Raw genomic sequence first — 16425 nt, 5'->3', positions numbered from 1 at the left:
GGGGACACCTGAATATTGTGCATGTCAGAAGCGAAGTGACTCGTTACATGGGAGAATACTTTCTGACTATAGGTGACATAGATTTAAATGAAGCTCGAAGAGATAATTTGACTTGTTCATTACATGAGCAAGAGAAAATGTTTTTGAAAATGGCAGAAAAGAGAAGGGAGAGTTTCCAAAGAAAGGCCAATGATAAGAGACAGAAAACTCCTAAATGGGCCGAAAACATGGAGGGCACCTCAAATGGCGAAGCAAATCCTGCACTGTTGTTGGATTTTGAACGAAAAGGGAAACTCTGTCTTCATAGAGAAAAGACTAGTTATTATAACAATGTATTCATCGGTTCCAGTGAATGCGAACATAATTACAAGGTAATTGGAGGTTGTGGTTTCAAAAATGGGTCAGAACCTGTGTTTCCCGGAATTTATTATATATGTGGAAACAAGGCTTATTTCAAATTGCCGGATCACTGGTATGGAAGCTGCTATTTTGGCATTGTCTTCCCGAAAATATACCATGTGAACAACGCTGCTGGAAGCAATGAAAATACTAATGGTTTAGTGCGTAGTAGACGTGAAAGTGTAGGAGAAATTATAGGTGATATATTTAGTGCACTGATACCTGCAGTGGGAGTGGTTCTGAATACTCACCGTATTTGTAAGTTATCTACAGTAGTGGATCGGTTATCAACTGACACTGCTGCTGGATTTCTGCTGGTTAATACTGAAATGGTTGCGATCAGATCAATGGTTTTACAGAATCGCCTTGCTCTTGATACCTTATTGGCAAAAGAGGGCGGAGTCTGCAGAATGCTGAAGGTGCAACATTGTTGCACTTACATTCCTGATAAGAGTGTAGAAATTAAGAAATATGTGCAAAACATAACTAATTTGGAAAAAGAACTCAAACCACTGGAGGTTGATAGTGCCTGGAAGAGACTAACTGATGGTCTCTCCTCTGTAGGTAGTTGGTTTACTAACATAGGTCGCAGTATTGTAGGGAAAATACTGATGCCAATAGCTGGAATAAGTCTGATTGTGTTCATAATAGTAATTTGCTGCAAATGTCAAAAGTGTAGAAAGAAGTATACAGTAAATAAGAAAGGAGTCAAGAGAAATATTGACAAACTTGAGTTAGAGGAATTAAGAAACCAGATTTATAAAAAGGCCAAGAGTTTCCATCCTAATAAGGATGCTGAGAAGAGGCTCAACAACAAATTTGTAGAGATCAAAATGAGTGAGATGTGAGAAAGAAGTTGGCATCTGTTTCCATAATAGTGATGATAATATATATCATTAAAGAGGGGATTGATGGAGTAAGGATTCGCACATAAAGCGACTTGCTCTCTCTCATGAACCTCGTTAACTTGTAATAGTATTAACCAATCCTGTTTGTCATTAATATTACACTTTTACAGTACACGCGGGTGTCCCAGAGACGCTGGCCTATGTGTCTATTAATCCTAACTCCGCTTGCATACTACAGAATGGCCGCTTCGCAGAAATTCAGTCTGCGCATGCGTCGGTCATACCCATGTGATGTGACGCACTCACAGTTTTGGAGGGAGAGTTCGCTCATGCGCATTGTAGCTAAAATGGCCGCTTGTCTCTAAACACGCTTTCTGCTTGCCCACACTGCTTTGCATTTCTATCTATTTTCGCTTAACCTTTAACCGCTATAGTTATTATGAAGTGAGGGGTGCAGTGTAGATTGCCATGACCACGTATCTGGGGGCCTGGGAGTTGGGGAGCTTCTCCATTTTGGAAGTCTATGTGGACCCGATCACGTGATATGAGGACCGGGCCTTGCATCAGTGGAACTCAGCCAGCTGGCTACCGAAGCTGAGACGCTCCTGGGAAGATCACCTCTACCCCGGGAGAAGATGCTGAATTTCACCTAAATATGATACATTTGTTTCTTTCCACTGTGTACTCTATTGTCCTCTTCTACACGTATGCCTGGGAACAGGAATGTAAGGGGTGGGTATTAAGAAATAAATATTAATTGTGGGAACACAGAATTTTAGGTGGTGACTATGACCTAACCACCTCTCCTGACCAATCGTTAGTTGGGACCCTGTCACTTGCAACATTTGTGGGTGGTCTGGGGACCCAAGAAGAGTATATCTAGCCTAGTTTAGTTAGGGAAAATTGTCCGACTTGTCCGAATAGCTGACCTGTCACCGACCCCATGACTCTATAGGTGATTGATACAGAGAGCTGCGGAGCCCTCTGTCCGAATTTTTCACAAACTCCAAGGGGTGGAAATAGTCTTAAGTGCTGGCGGAGCACTTTGCTGGGGAATTCGAGAACCCAATCGGGGTTACTGGCGGATTATCGTGCAGTGAGGGGGTAGCGCAGGCGTTGCATCCGAAGCTGCAGGTGTTGGTCGTGCCCTTTGGTGAGCCCAGTCCTGACCCAAATCCTGAGGGGTATCCTGTCCTGGTTTTCCGTGAGCTGTACCTGCTCACCTACTGGCATCCAAATTCCTTGAGGGTCCTTGTCCTCGTCTATTCCCGAAGCTGACCCGTGGCCAGGGTTAGTCCTCATTCCTGTCCTAGGTAAATATACCCGTGGGTATCCGTCTACTATCCTTTCCTTCCTGCTCTTTAATAAAGCCTCTATGCCCATGATATTCTCTCTGTTCTCTCAAATGATGCATATGCAAATTGTTTATTAGTTTGTTCCATTATTTCCCCTTCCTGTAGGGCATATTGAAACTGTTTTTGCTTAAAGAAAGTGTGATGAATATTAATGATGTGTAGGATCTAAGTTAGTTAGACTAAGATTAGGGTTTGAATCACTTATAGGCTTTAGGAATTCACTGACTAATGTGTTTTAAACTTACCTTCCCTAGTATAAGCCTGAAACTGAATAGCATGTTCCCTGTTACCCAATAGAGTCCCATTCGCACCCAATGGTGCTTGCCCTTATCCATAGTTATATCATTCTTGTAATCCTGATTATTGATGTTTTGATTTGCATCTGCTTTATACTCCTGTCACTTTGAAATTTTACTCATTATATAAAAACTCTTAAAACCCCTTCAGGTGTCTGTGGTCTTTTGAAGACTTACAACGTGTTATTTAATAAAAGAATATATGTTTAGAATTAACTTTGTCACCTATCCTCTAATAAGCTCCTGATCCATCAGGAAGAGTAAGTACCTGTGGTAAGTCAGGTGCTATGGTAATAGTGTTACAGAAAACACATATAAAGTACTGATAGTGGTGCGTAAACTCACTCGACTCACAAAATTGTATATCAATCACGTCATGGGCCTGAGTGCGTGAAATCTGGTAAACTCAGAGCTGGGTGACCTGCGCGCTCTATCAGTATGCCAAGTAGATATGATTATCTCCCATGTATGTTCCAAATATCCGTGTTCTGCACATGATTCCTACATACTGTGGAACAGCATCATACCCCAATTGATGGAAAATCTGCATCCTGAGCGTGCATTGGTGAGTAGGCTGTGTCAAGTAGTTTGCTGTATGTGTGACATGCTGTTCTCCTCAACTCTTTGTATTACAAACTTGGTCTCTGTATCTCACAACTAGGTGACTCTGCTTATCCCAACCTGCCTTGGTTGCTGAGCCCACTGATGAATCCCAGGACCGCAGGGGAAGTCCACTTCAATGATGCACATGGGAGGACACGTCGTGTAGTGGAGCATGCTTTTGGACTTCTGAAGGTTAGATTTTGTGTCTGGACAAGATCGGTGCTGCACTACTCTACTCTCCCCAAAAGGTGTGTCAGATCATAGTTGCATGCTGCATGCCTCCTCAACCTGGCTGTGTGCAAAGAGATCCCCCTGATCCTGGACGATGATGAGCAGCAGATGCCTACCGCTGCAAATCCACACATGCCCAGTGATGATGAGAGTGGAGAAGAGGAAGGTGTTGACCTGCATCAATAGCTCATCGACAACTACTTCCATTGAGTGTAAGTACCTGTTGGACTTGCCCCTTCTGGCAGGTTCACCCCTAAACTTTTTGCTTTGTGAGTATGAATTGGAGGTAGTGATTTTTAGGGTTCTGCGCACCTTCACTGTGCCCCAGTGAAAAGTGCGTGCGCACTCTGAGTGTGTGGAGTAAGGTTCGCCTGCCCTCCCATAGGAATGCATGGGGAATGTTTGTGTCCCTGGTAGTTCCTGATGCGTGAGGCGTGCATTCTCGAGTTTGGTATGTGCGAACTCGTGTGATTGAATGCTTCGCAATGGTGTATGTGGCATGAGTGTGTCTTGTGTGGAAGTGCCACTTCTAGACATGGCTGTGTATGTGCTGTGAAGGTGCTGGCGTGTGATTGGCTGGAGCTGGCTGGGATGCCAGGCTCCATGAGTCATGATGAGTCCCGGTGGTGAGTGTGGAGATTAGCATGCTGATGGCTGGGGAGGAGTGTACCTGTGTCCTGAATGAGGCTGGGTTTTCCCCAGACAATGCTGGCTCCGCCCCCTGTGGTGCGACTGATGACCCTAGCCCTGCCAGTTAATAGAGTGAGGTGATGAGCACATCATGGGTGCTCCAAACCCAGCTGCGACTGGTTTCTCCCCGACCCTGCACTACAGACAAAGGATTTACTAGTATAAGAAGGGGCTGTGTCCCCTTAGAAATTGTTCTCTTCCAGGATCCTGCCTGAGGGGGCTGCTGCTGTTGCTGGACCAGAGGACCGCCACTTGGATTGTCTCCCTGCCTGGAGACCCAGTGAGCTGGCTCTGGGCCCAGCTTTGCCCCCCCTGCCTACCTAAGGACTTGCTGGAGCTCTGCCCTGCTGAGGGCACCTGGGAGCGCTGTGCTTGTGCTCCCAGCACATGGGAGCGCTTTGGACTTTCCCTGTAGCGCCTGGAAGTGCCTTGGCTGGGCCCTAGCGCTGGGAGCGCTTCGGTTTCCCCTCTAGCACTGGGAGCGCTGTATTTGCCATTATAGCGCTTGGGAGCGCTTTTTGCACAGCCGGTGCCCACCCGGCATTTGCCCGTCTAATTTGCCGATTTTAAAGCCCCTGGCGAGTGCCCACCTCGCCAGGGACCGTGCCGCTATTTTCGTGGCCATAGCGAGAGCCCACCTCGCCTTCTTTAAATTATCGGGAGCTCACCCCGTGTGGAAATCACCGCCGCAGCCCAGGAACCCTGCCGGGCCTCCGCGCTGCCTATGGCGACCCAGAAGTCCCGCCTCCATTTCCTCCAGCGCCGCGCTGCTATTGGCTGCAGCTCGACCCGGAAGTCAGGCAAGCTTTGGTGGGACGGCAGGAAGCAGACGGGAGCCCACCCCGTGCTCCTGCACAGTAGAAGGGAAGACCGGCCGACTCCTTCCCCCGCTTCCCCCGGTCTGGGGAAGCCAAGCAGAGTCTGCCGCCTTTAGCAGTACCCGGTCCCCAGGAACGGGACCGGGTGACCAGGAGGACGCGGCCCTCGCCGTGGAGAGCCGCCACAAAGCAAGAGACCCGGTGAGTGGAGCAGAAGGGAAGGGAGGGGCGCCGGGACACATTGTCAGTGTCCGCCCCCCCCCCGTAGCGCGATCTCGCGCTCATTGCGAGTGTGAAGCCACAAGGGCTTAAAGGGGCATTAACGGTCTCTCGAGTCCCCCAGAGGGGGGGACTCCATACAAAGGCGCCCCACGTGTTCGCGGGTCCCCCGTGAGGGGCCCCAGAAAGCCGCACCTTTGGAATTGAGAGCCCAGAGAGGCTCAGACCGGCCGCATCTGTTTTACGGGCCCGAGAGGCTCCAACATTCTGGGGGCATATTAGTTCAGAGCCTGAGAGGCTCAAAGGTGCCACATTTGTTGTGAGAGCCCTGAGAGAGGCTCTAGGGGGCACATCTCGGTTCAGAGCCCAGAGAGTCTCAGAGGAGGCATTTGGTTGCGTGAAGAGCCCAGCGAGACTCCAGGGGGAAACAAGTGGTTTGTGCAGAGCCTGGAAGGCTCCCACGTTGTCCCCACCATTGCTTCACAGCTGCCCAGCACTTCATAGGCAGCTGCCACGTTTAGGCCCTTGACACTGGGACACAGGGCGTCCTAGCCCTAGGGAGGCCAGTTGGCCTAGGGACAGTCACAGGTGGTGACTAATGTGATCTTTGGGTAATTGTTCTTGTTTTACACCGCTGAATGTTTTCATGCATCATGTGCTTTGCTCTTACACCGCTGAATGTGTTTTGCATCATGTGTTATCTGCACCTCTGAATGTGTTTAGGCGTCATGTGTTTTCTCCTACACCTCTGAATGTATGTTATGCATCAGGTGTTATGTGCTTACGCCCCTACTGGTATTGTGATACTTAGGTGGTTGTTCTTGCTAGTACAGGTGGTGCTAGTGAGGTCCTAGTTCCCTGCGTGACCTGTTCCTAAGGTGGTTAGGATTGCGTAGGTGGTACTTAACCTTTTCCAGTAGTTACTGGTTGTGTGCTTTATGTTCTATTTTGTGCTACAGTCATTATTATTCTATGTTCTAAGTGCTAATTCTACCTAGTGCTAAGTTCTAAAAGTGCTGATTCCTGACAGTGGTCCATGTGGCCCTGTCTTGTACATATCCCCTGTAAATTCTGCCTGTGCCTGTTGGCACATTGTAAAGTGTGTGTTTTATCTAATGTGTTTTGCTATAATACAAAGGCTTTTTTTTATATATAACCTTGTGTGGAGTTTCCTTTGTGGTGGGCCTTGGGTGTTGTTGCTGGTGTGCGTGCGCAAATACTTAACTCACATCGCCTCCAAGTTTAGCCTTGCTGCTCGCGCCACGTTACCTAGAGGGTGAGCAGGGGTTATCTTGGCGTGTAACTCCCTTGCCCTGACTTAGGAGTGGTGGTCTCTGACTGACTTTGGCGCAAGCCCTGGCCAGCCAGGGATCCCATTTCTAACAGTACCATTGACAGACAATGACATTGCCTATTGACTTTGCTGTTAGTGGCGAAGCATAGATGAGGTGTTTGGATGCTGGCTGTTGTTGGCTAACTACTAATGGCTGATGTATGTGATACAGTGTATTGGTTTCCACTTACCTCATATCTATGGTGATGGTGTTGGTCATTGTTATGTGTGATAAATGTTGTACGGTGTTAACTAGTGGTGTGTTGTTGCTGTAATGGCATCACCTGACAACTACATTTCCTCCTCTTGTGTCTTTCTACATTCCTTCACCTCATCAATGGCTCATCACAATCAGAGCTTATGGTACATTGGAATCAGAGTTGACATTGTACATGCTGTGATAAAAATGGATCTGACACAAAGGCATAGGTGAGTAAATAGTGTTTCTTTTCCATTAGATTGTGTTAAAATTAAAGTGGATGTAAGGTAATGTGTGCATAGTGAGTGTATGAGTTGTCAGTGATGGTAAAGGAGACAAATAGCGTAGTCCCCACATTAATGGAATTACACATTCCAACAAACTCCTGCCATTAGCATTGCAATGTAGGATAGGATAATCAACAAAGTCAATATTCAGCGCAACACATGTGGCATCAGGGCTGGCTCAGCAACTTCTCTTTTTTGGTTGGTGCTTTGCCACGTGATCCTCCTGTGGTGTTCCTCAGATGGCCCCTTTTGCGTTTGGCAGGGGGTCCTCTGCTGCAGGCTCAGAGGTGTCTGAGGAGTCATTGTCTTGCAACTCACCCATCTCTATGGCCGCAGCTGTGGTGGAGTGTGTTTCAGCAGGCTTGCTACTGGAGAGGGGTTGAGCCATCATTTGAGCAGCATATATGTCCCTCAGAACACCCACAAGCTAGCCCATATGATTCACAAGTTACCCCATTCGTGTGTCCATGGACCTCTGCAGCAGGCGGAGCTCACGCAGTTCTTCTACAACCTGGCCCATCTGTCCCTGGTTCTGTTGATATGCACCAAGGACTCTTGCAATAGTGGCCAGGGCTTCTGTCTCAGTGTCTTCATGTGATTGTCCCCCAGTTGCCGTCCCACCTGCCCTCCTGACACGGACCTGTGGCATTGGCTGTTGATGCACCGACACACTATCTCCGGCATCCTTGGCTTGTGTGGTGGTGTTGGTAACCACTGAGCCAGGGACAGTGTTGAAGGCAGCAGTGGTGATGGTGGAGGTGGCTGCATCACAGGTCATAGTAGCAGGGGTCAGCATAGTAGTTGTCGCTGGTATGTTGACGGTTGTGGTGGTGGTGGTGGTGGTGGGGGGACAATGAGGCCCTGAGACGAGTGTGCCCTGGCAGTCCTGAGGGGCTAGCTTGTTACTCCTCACCTGAGAAACGTAGAGAATCAGCATCTGAGGGTTCACATTCCAGGGGGTAGACTGGCTCTGCTGGTTGGTGGTGTTTTCACCAGCTATTGCTTGTCAATCTCCTGTTGGATAGAGGTAGGATTGTCAGGTAGGTGCTCTACACAACCTTGGTGACACAGTTTTGGATGTTTCAGTCGATACGCTACATTGCAATTACTTGCTATTGGTAGCTGATATTCTGCATCATGACATGATGTAGAAGTACATACTTGACTTGTTCTTATTTTGACATGTGAATAACAAATATTTAACATGTACAGATAGTTTGTTTACAAGGACATGTCATCATCTACCAACTTTGTTCACATCCACTTTTTTTATGCTTAGATATTGTAGACATTTGAGAGAATCTGTTTCAGCTGATTTTATTAGTTAATAGTCGTTTCAAATCATGTGGTTATCTTTATTTGACAGATTGACCATGCATGTGTTGGGATCATATGAGCCTTCATGCTTTCAAAGAATGGGAATTACACATTTCATTATGTGCTTTGCATGATTGGGCCTGGATTTTATTTCTCATGTGACTTTGAGATTCAAACTGTAATTGCTGTGGCATTTAGAAGTGCTTAGCTGTGTGCACACTAGATGTGACATTTTGATCTGTAAAGAGTTGCTTTACAGATGAGTGATGTGTTGGTCATATGTCTCCATGCATTTTGAGGAGGATGACTGGGTGCGGGCAATGACTACTTACCTGTTAGGTGGTGTAGTGGAGGGAGATGGCTGCCACATGGTTCTGGGTTTTGGAGTGTTCCATTCTGCTTAGGAGTGATGCAAGTTAGCATGAGAAGGCCACCGCCATGTAAGGTAAAGGAGGGCAATGAAATGGCTGGCACATGGTTCTGGGTGGGGGAGTGGTCCATCCTGCTCAGCTGTGGGACAAGGGTGCCTGGTAGGTGTTGTAGTGCTGGCTGCCTGTAAACACACACCCCTCCCTGTTAAGAAAGCTACCTCCCTAGCACAGGAAGGGAATAGGTTACACATGACTCTTGGGTGAAAGAGGGTTCCATCCTGCTCAGCTGTGGGACAAGGGTGCATGGTGGGAGCTGCAGTGCTGGCTGTCTGTACACATGCCCCCATGTGAATGTTGCTAGCTACCTATGAGGTGAATCAGAGGAAGGATATGGTAGATATGTGAGACATGTGTTGGGAAGAGTGTGTTGTACGTAAGTGCATTTAGGTCTAGGAAGTGTAGCTTTATGGTTGTACAAGACAGTACATGGCAGTGTGATGTGATACTTTTGTTGGTACTTACCAGCATCCACTCCTCTGGCTATTCCTCAGACTCTCTGGGTGCAGTATGGCAAGCACCTTCTCCTCCCATTCAGTAAATGTTAGTGGTAGCATGGGAAGGCCACTGCCAGTCTACTGTGCCACCTCATGGTTCCTGTTGGCATGGTATTTCACCATGGTGTTGAGGTCACGCTACCTCTTGATATCATGCAAAAATAACAATTGATGGACAGAATGCAGAACAATGTCATACATTCACCCCAGTACAGAGATCTGGGCCTAAATCCATCGTTTTTTTGCACTCCACACCACCCCAGTTCAGACATGGCCATATGCAAATCAGCCTTGACCCTGTGCCTCATGGGAACAGTCCAGCCCAAACTGCCAAGCCATGTCTTTCCTGGACCGGAATCAAGCATCCTAGAACCGGTTTCTGGCTATCAGCCGTCTTCAGCCAGGATAGCTTGACTCCAGTGGTGTGGAGAGCATGAGACTCACGTCTGAGCATACCCATCCCACTTGGGGTGACAACTGCAAATATAACAGTTGATGGACAGAATGCAGAACAATGTCATACATTCACCCCAGTATAGAGATCTGGGCTTAAAGCCATAGTTTTTTTGCACTCCACACAACCCCAGTTCAGACATGGTCATATGCAAATCAGCCTTGGCCCTGTGCCTCATCGGAACAGTCCAGCCCAAACTGCCAAGCAATGTCTTTCCTGGACCGGAATCAAGCATCGTAGGACCGGGTCTGGCTATCAGCCGTCTTCAGCCAGGATAGCTTGACTTCAGTGGTGTGGAGAGCATGGGACTCACGTCTGAGCATACCCATCCCACTCGGGGTGACAAATGCAAAAATAACAGTTGATTGACAGAATGCAGAACATTGTCATACATTCACCCCAGTACAGAGATCTGGGCCTAAATCCATCGTTGTTTTGCACTCCACACCACCCCAGTTCAGACATGGCCATATGCAAATCAGCCTTGACCATGTGCCTCATGGGAACAGTCCAGCCCGAACTGCCAAGCCATGTCTTTCCTGGACCGGAATCAAGCATCCTAGGACCGGTTTCTGGCTATCAGCTGTCGTCAGCCAGGATAGCTTGACTGCAGTGGTGTGGAGAGCATGGGACTCACTTCTGAGCATACCCATTCCACTTGGGGTAACAAATGCAAAAATAACAGTTGATGGACAGAATGCAGAACAATGTCAAACATTCACCCCAGTACAGAGATCTGGGCCTAAATCCATGAGGCACGGGGTCAGGGATGATTTGTATATGGCCATGTCTGAACTGTTGTTTTTGCATTTGTTACCCCGAGTGGGATGGGTATGCTCAGACGTAAGTCCCATGCTCTCCACACCACTGGAGTCAAGATATCCTGGCTGAAGACGGCTGATAGCCAGAAACCGGTCCTAGGATGCTTGATTCCGGTCCAGGAAAGACATGGCTTGGCAGTTCAGGCTGAACTGTTCCCATGAGGCACAGGGTCAAGGCTGATTTGCATATGGCCATGTCTGAACTGGGGTGGAGTGGAGTGCAAAAAAACGATGGATTTAGGCCCAGATCTCTGTACTGGGATGAATGTATGACATTGTTCTGCATTCTGTCCATCAACTGTTGTTTTTGCATTTGTCACCCCGAGTGGGATGGGTATGCTCAGATGTGAGTCCCATGCTCTCCACACCACTGGAGTCAAGCTATCCTAGTTGAAGATGGCTGATAGCCAGAAACCGGTCCTAGGATGCTTGATTTCGGTCCAGGAAAGACATGTTTTGGCAGTTCGGGCTGGACTGTTCCCATGAGGCACAGAGGCAAGGCTGATTTGCATATGGCCATGTCTGAACTGGGGTGTTTTGGAGTGGTGTGATGTGTGATGATTTGCCTCTCCTTTTGGCTGTGATGTTTGGCCCTTCACTGCTGGAGTTGTGCAAAGGATGCTGGTCAGGGAAGGGGTTAGTTTTATACTCAGCTATGTGGATGTGTCAAAATGGGGTATTCATGTCAGGGGTGTTCTCTGTGTTTATCTGAGATTTGTTTGGTTTTCGATGCCATTGGGGTGTGTCATTGGGATGTGTAGGAGAGTAGGGTCTGCTATCCTATGGTCACCCCAAATTTTTGCTTTTTGCTTCACTGGTTTCTGACTTAATGTGGCTGTGGGCCTGCTAATCAGACCCACAGCCTGCTGTTCTCTCTCTAAATTACTGCCAATGCACTTTAGGTGCATTACGAATTGGAACTGGTTCACCTTATGAGCCCCTGTACTAGTGCACCCTAGGTACCCAGGGCATAGGTGTATCCAAGGCCTACCAGGGGCTGCAGCATGTATTGTGCCACCCCTGGCCTGGCCTCCATATTTGACACAACTGGCTGATCACTCAGCTGGGGTAAGTCGGTGTAACCACCTCTTACTTAGGTACAGTATGCCTGTGCCTAACCCTAAACTGGACACATATGTTCCTATCAGCCACTCCTATGGAAGGCCTCATCAATCCTGGAGGCAGAGTGCTTGGAAATATGTGAGATGGTGCTCTAGAATGAGCGGAGCCTGTCTGCAGCTGTCGGGAACCACTCCCTAAGCTGTTCCGGGATATTGCCATACCATATACTCTTAAGTGCATTATAATCCTCGCGGTTATTTGCTATCTTTGGTTTGGCTTTATCAAAACATGTCGAGTAAGGTGTCATACGAATTGGAATACTATCCCCTCGCCAATTCTGGCGACGGGGATAGCATTCCACCCTTCTAGAGGGACACGACATGTGTGTAGCCTTAACCCCGGTTAAAGTTAAACAGAGCCTCAGCATCACAAAATGGATGCTGCCACCACAGACACGAGTCTGGCCTCCTGCTGCTGACCGAAACTCGGCAGATGGTGGCCTGGACAAAGGGTTTCCTGCCTTGGGAGGTGCGAGCACCACCCCAGACAGGATTTTGTGTATTGGGTAGGACAGGGCTGAATAGAATCAGACATGCCCGGGGCACACAAGGTGTCCCCGTACATAGGCCAGTCAAAACCGGTTCTGGGGCTTTCCAGACCCAGTCCTGGCGAGGAGCTGGACAAAGGAAAGGGGGTGTAACCGCCCCCCTTCCTGGTTCCTCCCAGAGGAGGGACCTAGTAGGTGATCCACCCCTCAGATTGGGAATAAGAGCGGGAGCAGTGCCATTGCACAGCAGATCATCCTGAATCAACTTTACACGAAGAAGAAGACTGGACTTCGACATTCTGCTGCACAGAAGACTGAAGAGAATCTCCCTTGTGGCCTAGGAGTGGCCACCCTGTGAACACAGGTACCAACCAGCAACTCGACGTCTGCTTTGCCGCCGCCTCCCGCCGGAGACCGAGCCCAGAGCCCGACAAGAACCAGACTCCCAGACCTCTCAGAGCCCGATCCACAGTCCCTGCAAAGAAGGGACCCGTGGAGGCACCGAGTGACGTGGGACCGGACCTCTTGGAAGACACTCAAAAAGCTGACTGCGCAGCTTCTGAGGCATCCTCGACGTTGTGCTTTGGGGACTGAGAACCCCCACCACCGAGCAGCCCTTGCACCGAAGATCAGCCCTCCAGCATCTCCACGATCTGCGTGGGGCCCTTTTGCATTGTGCCACTTGATGCGCCATCCCGGCCACTAGCCACGTGGTCAGCGGCCATCTTGGCGACGAACCCGAAGATTTACACAGCAGGTCTGGTTGCTCCAGACCTACCCAAGCTCCTGTAAAAAGGAGCACCCGCTCTGACCTTGCTGGTCCGAGTGAACAGCATCTTTCAACTTCTGCGTGGCTTGCATTTGCCAAGGCCTGTTTGCTCCGATCAGGTCGCCGACACCGCCAACAGCGAGAAGCCTACGTGGGACAGCTCGTGACCGACTCCTGGACGTCCTCAACCCCGGATATCCACGTGGCTGCAGAAAGAAGCTACCCGACAACGCCTGTTTGCACCCGACATCGCCTGGTTCCAATCTGGTTCCACGGTAGTCACTGGCTAGTGACTTTGAACACTGTCCCCTCTGCTTTCAGGTCTTCACATCTTCAGATCCACCCTTGGATCCACCGGAACTCTTCTCATCGAGCCGCCTGCAGCATCTTCAGCTCCAAGCACCATCGACCGGCGTGACGAAACCCGACACTACTTCGACCCTGTGCACCCGCTTCCTGTGGGTGAGGTAACTCAGCTCCGCCAGTGCTCCTGCATTGGTACACATCTCAAGGGCCTGTGTCTTAAGTTTTAACTCCGTAGGTCACTCGGAAGGTTCCTAACTTTATAACTTTGTGCTTTTTACGCACCATAGACTTTGTATTGAAAAGTGCGTGCACTTTGAACACTGCACCCGAGTCCCGTGGGCCTTTCCCGACTTAGTCATTGCCGGTCTCGAATAGCTCCAGCAATTCCCAAGGCCCTAGGCCTCTTCACTTTCCTCTTGGTATCTCTTATACCACTTTCTTAGTATATGGTTTAGGTGGCCCCTAGGGCTCATCCATATTGTGCAACTTTTGTGTATTTTAAACTGTCTTGTGATTTAACGCTTGTGCTTCTGTGCTCATAAAGAGTCCAGGGGATTTTAATAGTTAATAAATCAATATATATTTTCAATATATATCTGTGTGGTGTCCCTTTCATTTGGTATTCAAGGGGGTTGTGTATGGTATAACAGCTGGCTTCACATGCCTTTCAGAGTTTAGCCTAAGACTGCTTTGTCCACGTTACCACTAGGATAACTGGTCTACAAGGTTGAATTACAACCATCATCATAAGGGTTGCTTGGCATGGTACAAAGTGATCACTAGAATTAGTGAGCATTATATACCAGGCCAACTTCTCACATTGGTGAGCAGCGGATTGGGATCTGAGCTTGCTGTTGTTTTACCATTACAATCTTTGAGATTATCATTTGAAAGATCATACAGGTACCTGATAGGTACATATAAAACAAGACTAGTATACTTAAGTTCTACTGAACTTAGTTGTTGTAGAGCAAAGGGAGTAGCACACCCTAGCTACAACTACTAGATAGGTTTAGTAGGTAAACACCAGTGTAGGTAGATTGCAACACATCCACCCACACTAGAGCAATGTCTGGAGCAGAGGGGTCCAGTGGACTTACTCCTGTTGAGAGTGACCCTCCAAGGGCACCATCCAAATTTGCTATTTTTTCCTTTAAGGAATTAAGACAGCTTTGTGTCTTAAGGGGTCTGAAGACAGGGCCTTCCCCTACTACAGACCACCTAAGAGAGCTCTTAGACCAGTCTGAGACTCTAAAGCCCTCTAAGGCAAACCCCACAGGGGATGCTGAAGGAGGCCATCCTTCAGAGGATGACACTGTAGACACCCCTGCCCCTATCATCCTGGTAGATGAGGAAGCCTCCACCACTGGAGCTCCTCAGGTAGATGTAGAGGAAGAGGAGGAAGAGGAGGAGGTGGAAAGCAGTGAGTCAGATGATGACAGAGATAGTCAGGTGCTGGTCAGTAGACTGAACCAGGCTAACTTAAGTCAACTTGGGAATGAATCAGGTAACAACCCATTCAGACCCCCAGGTGGACTTAACCAGGAGCCTAGGAGGAGAAGGACTCACTCAGGTGACTCTGACAACTCCCATGCTTCTAGAGGTTCTCATGGTCACTCCAGAAGGAGGATGACTAGCCCTCAGAGAAGGGAACATGAGACCAAATTGAGAGAATCTCAAATTAGAGAGGCTGAATTGAGAGTCCAGAGACAAGAGTTAGAGATTGCCCTGGCCCAAGAGAAACTTGCTAGAGCAAGACAGCCTAGAGAGAGTGGGGTAATAGAACCCACTGGTGGCAGCAATATCCACAAGGATAAAGACAGGTCTTTTGATAATAGAAACCTGAGTAAGATTGTGCCCCCCTACAAAGCTGGGGATGATATCCATAAATGGATTACTGCAATGGAGAGAGCCTGCAGAGTACAGCAGATCCCTCAGGAGCAGTGGGCAGCAATCTTGTGGCTCTCCTTTGAAGGTAGAGGCCGAGACAGACTCCTCACAGTTAGTGATGGGGATTCTAGAAACTACCTGGTCCTGAAGAGTGCTCTGATTGATGGGTTAGGCTTAACCACTGAACAGTACAGGTTAATGTTCAGAGATACCCAGAAGACACAGACTCAGGACTGGTCTGAATTTGTTGAGTGTGCCACTAAGGCTCTGGAGGGATGGTTGCTGGGAAGCAAGGTTACAGACTATGAAGGATTGTATAATTTGCTGATGAGAGAACAAATTTTAAATAATTGTCAGAACCAGCAGTTGCATCAACATTTGGTTGACTCAGATTTGACCTCTCCCCAAGAATTGGGAAAGAGGGCAGATACATGGGTAAGAACCAGAGTTAAGCAAAAGAACCAGAACCAGAACCAGGGTGGTGACCAGAAGAAAACAGACCAGAAGGGTGGGGAGCAGAAAGCTAAAGACCAGAAGTCTTCAACAGGGCCCCAAACTGAGACGGAGGGTGGGTCCCAAACTTCCAAGAAGAAGAAGAAAGAAGGTCAGAAGAAACCCTGGTGTAAAACTTGTAAGAACACCTCTCACTGGACAAGTGAGTGTAAAAAGGGTGTAGCCCCCAGCACTGCAGCCCCTAAGGCACCTGCACCCACTAGTACAGTTAGCAGTGCTGGTCCTCAAGCCAAGGGATTAGTGGGTATCACTTTGGGAACTGAAGGAGATTCTGACCTAGTCAGAACCCTTACACAGGCTGTTCTGGTTTGTGAAGGGGACATAGATTTGACCCCTGACATAAGTCCCAGTAACTTGGGCAAATACAGACAGACACCTTTGATTAACAATAAAGTGGCTCAAGCTTACAGGGACACATGTGCCAGTGTCACTATGGTGACACCTAACTTTGTGGACCCTGGACAATACATGCCAGGCGATGATTACCTGGTGACCAATGCCAGCAATGTCACTACTACACATAGTGTGGCACTTGTTAACTTT

Source organism: Lissotriton vulgaris, chromosome 6 (genome assembly GCF_964263255.1).
Source record: "Lissotriton vulgaris chromosome 6, aLisVul1.2, whole genome shotgun sequence".
NCBI classification, from domain to species: Eukaryota; Metazoa; Chordata; class Amphibia; order Caudata; family Salamandridae; genus Lissotriton; species Lissotriton vulgaris.
Note: the sequence above shows the minus strand (reverse complement) of the source record.